This window comes from Lycium barbarum, chromosome 4 (genome assembly GCF_019175385.1).
Source record: "Lycium barbarum isolate Lr01 chromosome 4, ASM1917538v2, whole genome shotgun sequence".
NCBI classification, from domain to species: Eukaryota; Viridiplantae; Streptophyta; class Magnoliopsida; order Solanales; family Solanaceae; genus Lycium; species Lycium barbarum.
This window is the reverse complement of record NC_083340.1, coordinates 21150710-21157287: the sequence shown is the minus strand read 5'-3', so window position 1 is coordinate 21157287 and position 6578 is coordinate 21150710. Positions and strand designations below refer to the sequence as shown.

At 36.0% G+C, this 6578-nt stretch overlaps 1 long non-coding RNA gene across 2 annotated transcripts; it reads right to left on the bottom strand.

Annotated features, from left to right (window-relative positions):
* Nucleotides 1-3367: 3367 nt before the first annotated feature.
* Nucleotides 3368-6377, bottom strand: LOC132635515 (uncharacterized). Of its 2 annotated transcripts, XR_009580582.1 has the most exons (3): nucleotides 5973-6377; nucleotides 5049-5099; nucleotides 3368-3657 (listed from the first exon to the last, which is right to left on the bottom strand). It is a non-coding gene; the product is annotated as an uncharacterized LOC132635515 (long non-coding RNA). The 2 variants fall into 2 exon arrangements; XR_009580581.1 differs by having other exon boundaries at nucleotides 3368-5099.
* Between the last annotated feature and the right edge of the window lie 201 nt (nucleotides 6378-6578).

Below are 6578 nucleotides of genomic sequence, written 5' to 3'. Positions count from 1 at the left end.
CATTTTAAATGTATTAACAATTTCAACATGGATTTTCATTATGTTATAACTAGTTGTCATGTTTTTTATTGGTTTGGAAAAGTTCCTTCTTTAAGAAATAAACGTGAAGTTGAACAAATTTAGAAGGAACAATGAGCATGTTTGGATGGGCTTATGCTTATAAGCTGTTTTTTGGCTTATAAGCTGTTTTTAGCTTATAAGCTGCTTTAGATAAGCTAAATCAAACGAGCTCAATATCTTATAAATGTAGCCACTCACTGGGGTATTTCTAATATGATAGCAACAAGTTGCATTGCTACAGTTTATTTTTGGTGTAAAGAACATTTAATAGAAGAAGCTGAACAGTTTGTAGATCTTTTAGTCTTTGTAAGTAGTTTAGGCCGTTCTTAACAACTTTTTGGAGGTCTCCAGCATGTCCTAAGGCTAAGGAATACAATTTTACCAGCTTCGGGAAAACAATAGCAAAAAGGTTTCAATTGTTGTATAAGATGACTCAACCTCCTATATATCATATTAATTCTGTTGTTATACTCCTCATTGAGAACTATGAATCCAACATGAGTTGTTGATCAAAAACTTATAGGATATTCCTTATGAGTTATGACATTGATAATCTTTACAATGTCCTTTTAGCACATCTTCTGGTCTACTGTTTTGATATAAAGAAGCATTTTGAAATCCTTCTAGCTGGCCATCTTAGGTCCAGAAGAATTGAAGATTGAGCAAAAGTGATGCACAATAATGGCGTAGTGGTTTACTGCTTAATTCAGGTTGAGCATTCTAAACCTCTTTTGTTTGTCCTAATTTCTGTAAAGGTGAACGGTTGTACTGGCGAAATAGGGAGGTAAGTACTTGAAGAATCCTCTACTGGACTTCAGCCTGTCCCTGTATGTTTTAGTGGTTGAGAGTATGAGGGAAAAACTGTTGAGGTAGGCGAAAAAGAGATTAATGTGCATGATCCTTCAGATAGAGAAAACATCATGCCTTATCTCTTTGAGGGGTCCAAAAAGAGTTCTTCATATACCGATTGCTGACTTTTAAAAATATTTGTGTATGAATCATTGAATGGCGATGGTAGTGGGTTTCTCTCTAATTTTTCACTTAGTATATAGAATGGAAATATGGACATTGAAACACCTAAATCTTTATCATTTTCCCTAAATGATGATGGTAGTAAGTATCTCTATCTGTCTTCAATTTAGCATAATATGGAAACTTGGACATTGTCCTCCAAGATTTTTTTTATAATAGTCCCAATGCCTTCTATAGTTACCATCTTCTGCTATAGCTCAGGAAAAAGCTAGAAATGGTTGAAGGTGTGAACTTCTCTAGGTTTTGTTTTTCTGAACATATTGGTTGAGGTAATGAGGAGTATTATTTGCTCAAATATGCGATTGTGAAACTAATAAGTGGATTCGTAAGAAGCCAGACCTAATAGGATTTTTGATATGTTTTACTGCTTTTACCTGAGTTCTGAACATGAATTTCCTTGTTTTCTGTTTGTTTCATTGGGGGTTGCAATGTTGTCAGTTGTGTTTTGTGCTTGATGTGTTGTCCAGAAGCACGAGGTGTGCTCTCAGCTCTGCAAGCAATCAAGATATACTACGATCCAAATATTTCTTTTTCATGCTATCCACTCAAAGGCTGCTCTAAGGTGATGATTATTCTCCTTCACATTAACTGACCTAATCACATAAACAATTGATTCTGGTTTGTTCATTATCTTAATGCTGAAGTAGTCATTTTCCAACCAGCTTTACCATTTTTTTGGAGGTGTGATCTAATAATACAAGTTGAAAAAGTGTACTTGAGCTTCACTGATAATACCTATCACAAAATTGTGATTTTTTCTCTTGATGGTTGGTTTGGTGACATCAAACTGTAGTCTGTGTTTTATGGGGAAAAATTCACTTGTGGCCCTCAATTGTTCTTAACTTTTGTTCAACAATCTAACAAACTAACTTTTCTTTAAGTAATAGACAATTGATTGATTAGATGTGAACATTAGGTTTATCTACTGATGAACTCCTAACAATCTTACAACACTTACTAATGATGTGCATGTTACCCTTTCAGGTTTTCATTTAGTATGTGCTATGATAAAAAGCAATATTTTATAATTTCCATTTTGGCTCTGTGGCAGTAAAAAAAAAAAAAAATTCAGGACTCAAAAAGGACCTCATTTAGCATAAGATAAGCGATCACATAATTATGCAGTTAAGTATATGTTTAGGTTTGTTAGAGTCCACTGGTAGTCGAATCACATTTTAATGAACTGTGTAATCTATTTAGTTGAGTAGTACTACAACTAATATCTGACTTTCACTTAGAGAGATGATGGATTGAAATCTCAATGGTTTTTAATATTCTTTTTGTTTGGTCCTTTGTTATAGGAGAGGAGGAGCTTATATCGTCATCTTATGGCCTTATCTATGAGAACATAGTCAATGGCATCAATCTCTTTACCTCTGTATTAAGGAAGTTGTTCACATCCATAGCAAATTCGGCTAGATAAGCTCTAGCTACATCTTTCTGAGAAATGGAACAGAATATCCTTCCTTTGTTCCATACTGGAGAGTCCCTTGTTTTGTACTTGTTTTGGCACTTGGAAAAGCCAGCTGGGCACATAGAGGCATGAATGATATCGTTGGAGGATTCATGAAGTAGCTGGCCGCAAAAGGAAAGCTTTACAGAAGGTAGAGAAGCACAAAGGATTCTGAGGCCATTTATGGCAAGTTCATTTATACAGAATATACTTTGTTCCTCAAATGAGTTTAGTATGAAATGTTTATATAATCAGCTTTATGATATTACTTCAATTTTAGTAATCATGCTAAAAATATGTATCATCTTACAATGTTGAATATTTCTTTTGGAAATCTGTAGTTGTGCAAATAACGGGAGCAACGCATAGGGCACACACTTGTGTTTGATGGTGTAAGTGGAGAGCAAAATTGTTGGATTGAAATAGTCTACTTTAGGTAAACTTTATTGCACATTGCTAAGTTTTACAATTCAAAAGAATTAAAGCTAAAATCTCAATTTTTCTCCCAAGTTCTTAGCTGATTTTATTTTTCTTCTCTATCAACATTTGTTCTATTCTTTATCCCATTAAGCAAAGTAAGAGTCATTAACTTTCTTTATGTTTAGGGGGCATTTGGTTTAAGGTATAAGCTGGGTTATCCAACACTAATTTTTATACTATGTTTGGTATAAGGACCCAGCACTAATTTTTATATTATGTTTGGTACAAGGTGTCACGACCCAACTCCGTAGGCCGCGACTAGTGTCCGTGCTGGACACCCAAACGTACCCAATAACCCAAACTAGCATATCAGCAGAATATTTTTAAATGAAAAAAAATCAATTGGCGTTAGTAATTATCATAAATGAACCGACATAGTACATGGAAGCCGATAAGGCTGTCACAGATCATATCATCCAAAACATATACAGAACCCACACAAGTATGTCTACAGACCTCTACAGAACATAACAGAATCATAAGACGGGACAGGGCCCCGTCGTACCCCTGAATAATGTACATATATACGATAGCAGAAGACTGTACCAAAATATGGGCTCCGGATAAAGGAGCGCTCCAAAATAGCAGAATAAAGTCCTAAGCGGGCGGATCAGCAAACCTGTCGTTTGTACCTGCGCGGCATGAAAACGCAGCCCCCGAAGGAAGGGGGTCAGTACGAAATATGTACTGAGTATGTAAAGCACGGAACGTAGTAAACAAAGTCATAATCGAAGCAGAAGATACAGAAAATGAACTGAATATCCAGATTAGCAAAATGCTGATCATATAGCATAAATAATATTCGCTGGAAACATATGTCGTACCTGGTCCCATTATGGAACAAGATCATAACCGAAACAGAGCTTACAGAGAAGTGAGTGTAACATCCGAAGTATCAAATGCATATTTTCGAAACATGAGGAGTGTGTACAGAAACATATACCATATCATATCCGACCCCTTCCAAGGGACTCGGCAAACAGAACGTGGCCACCCCCCGACGCTGGTGCCACCACACATAAGGAGCAGAATAGGGGATAACCCCGTAACATAACATATCATATCAGATGGCCATATCAGATCATATCATATCATATCAGAGTGTGTACATGGCACAGCATACTCCACAACCCATGTACATGTATACCTGCCCCCTCACATCGAGGCACGGCGAACAATGCAGAGGAATACGCTTGACAACATATCCTGGCCCGGGCTCAGTGTGGGAAACATTGGGGCATCCACGAATGGAGTAGTGAGAAACTAATGCAAATTAAAATATAGCACATTTACGGAGACTCAGTAGCATAATTCAGATGACAAACCATATGACAGAAGCGGAGCAGTAATCATAGTGTATGCATTTCGGATATCCCAATAGCATATGTCAAAATAAGCTTTTTGTAATCATTTTCATGTTTCAAAATACATTATGGGGCTTATCAAAATAATTCAAACGAATGTCATATATTTCCAGAGACTCAATAAGACCTATCGGATGACAAATCGAAATAATGAAATCGGACAGAATCATAGTGAGTGTATTTCGGATGTCATAATGGATTACAGAAGCATAATCTTTCTAAGTTCGTTTCCAAGTTCCGAAACAGTTTTACAAGACTTAATGGAATATTTAAAACAAGTTTTATTTAGTAATTACAAGCGTAGTTAAAAAAAATTCTTTAAAAAAAAACGCTCGAAGACAAGTCATAACCACTAAAAGGGTAAAATCGGAAATAGTGGGCCCACCTCGGGACAAACGAAGCGGTGGGCTCAAATTACGTATTTTAAGCTTATAAAGTCACCTACGGAGATTCTGGGGACATTCCATAATTTTCTAAACAATTTGCGGAAGTTTGCACAATTCTTTCAATAAAGCATACTTATAGGGTTCAATTCCATTGAATGAAAAAGGGGTATTTTCAAATGCGGATTCCGATGAGCAGAATACTTTCCGAGGCTCGAATCCGATCCTAGTACACCTAGGACATGCCAAAAGAATAATCGGGATAGCTTTACATACCTTGTATGCTCTTTACGCCTTTCCAAATTCAATTCCCGTTTCGCCCAAAATCTGCAATTGGTCACATTTACCAATTCTCAATTTCCAATCTTTAAGTATTCAATCTTTATTCATAATTGCCTACAGAAATTTGGGCAGCATCTCCCCTATACATATAGCATCCCCGAGAATTTAACTCGGCCAAAACAATCAACAACAACCCAACAACAACATAAACAACAACAACAATCACTGTAAACACAATATAACTTAACTAGCTATCTTCCCAACATAATGTCATAACCTTCATTTCAACTTCAATTTCCAAACTAACCTCAATGGTTTCACATTCATCATCTAGATCATCACAATATAATTTGGAAATATTTCATATCATTTCTACGAAATATTCACAAGATATACAAAATATACAAACTTTCCACCAAAACATAATTCACCCAAAACTTCAAATCTTCAACCTACATATTCATAACATATTTCCATCTTCCAATTTCATCAACCATAATCATAATTTACACCTTAACAATTCCATTTTCATAATTACATAAATCTACCATAAAATCACAAAACTTCCCATAACAACTTAACAACCAACCTTTCATGCTAATATGGACTTACATCCCTCCAAATCCACCAACCAACATAGCCATTCACATTTAAAACTTCATTTCCATATTTACATAAAATTACATTAAAATCACATAAGTTCCTATAATCATTTTCCAACAATTTTTCATGCCATCTTAAACCATTTTTCCTCCACATTATACAAGTGAACTACATTTATTTTCATCCAAAATTCTCTTCAAATCTCATTCCATAATTCACAATGCCAACGGACGAATTTATATCGCTATTTTCCCGTTCTAATCCGTTAAAACTTTAAATAAACTTGTTAGCAATGAAAAGGAACCTTATTCATACCTTAAGAATTCAGCCACCACGTTATCACCCTCCTCCTTGGTTGATTTTTAGCTCAAATTGAAGACAACGCAGCGTACAACACTTTTCCCTTCATGGGCTTCGGGATTCGGGGCTCGGATTTTGGTCAAAATTAGTTTTTCTTCTCTCCAAAGCTCCTCTCTCTCTCTTTCCAGAATTTTCTGGTTGTTACAGGTCTTAAAATGAGGAGGAAGGCCGAAATTTTCACTTATAAAAACTTGGGTAATGGGCCTAACCCGGTTGGGCTCGGATTGGGCCTAGCCCACTAACCTTTCTGCATTAAAACGTCCATATCTCCTTGTCCCGACGTCACCTGGGAACCCACGACCTATGGTTGGAAAGATAATTCAATTATCTACAACTTCTATTTCTTGGTATTTTTCCAAATTCCAAACTTATAATACCGTTTTTGCCCCCCAAAGTCAGGTCACCCGAAAATGTTTTCTTAAAAATATTCGTTTGGAGGACTTCCACTTTGATTTGGCCCAAGGGTCCTTCTTGAGTTGTGTTTAACTTCACATATGTGATTCATATAATTTGTCACATGTCCCAAAAAAAATCTTGACGTGTGGGCCCCACCTCAACTTA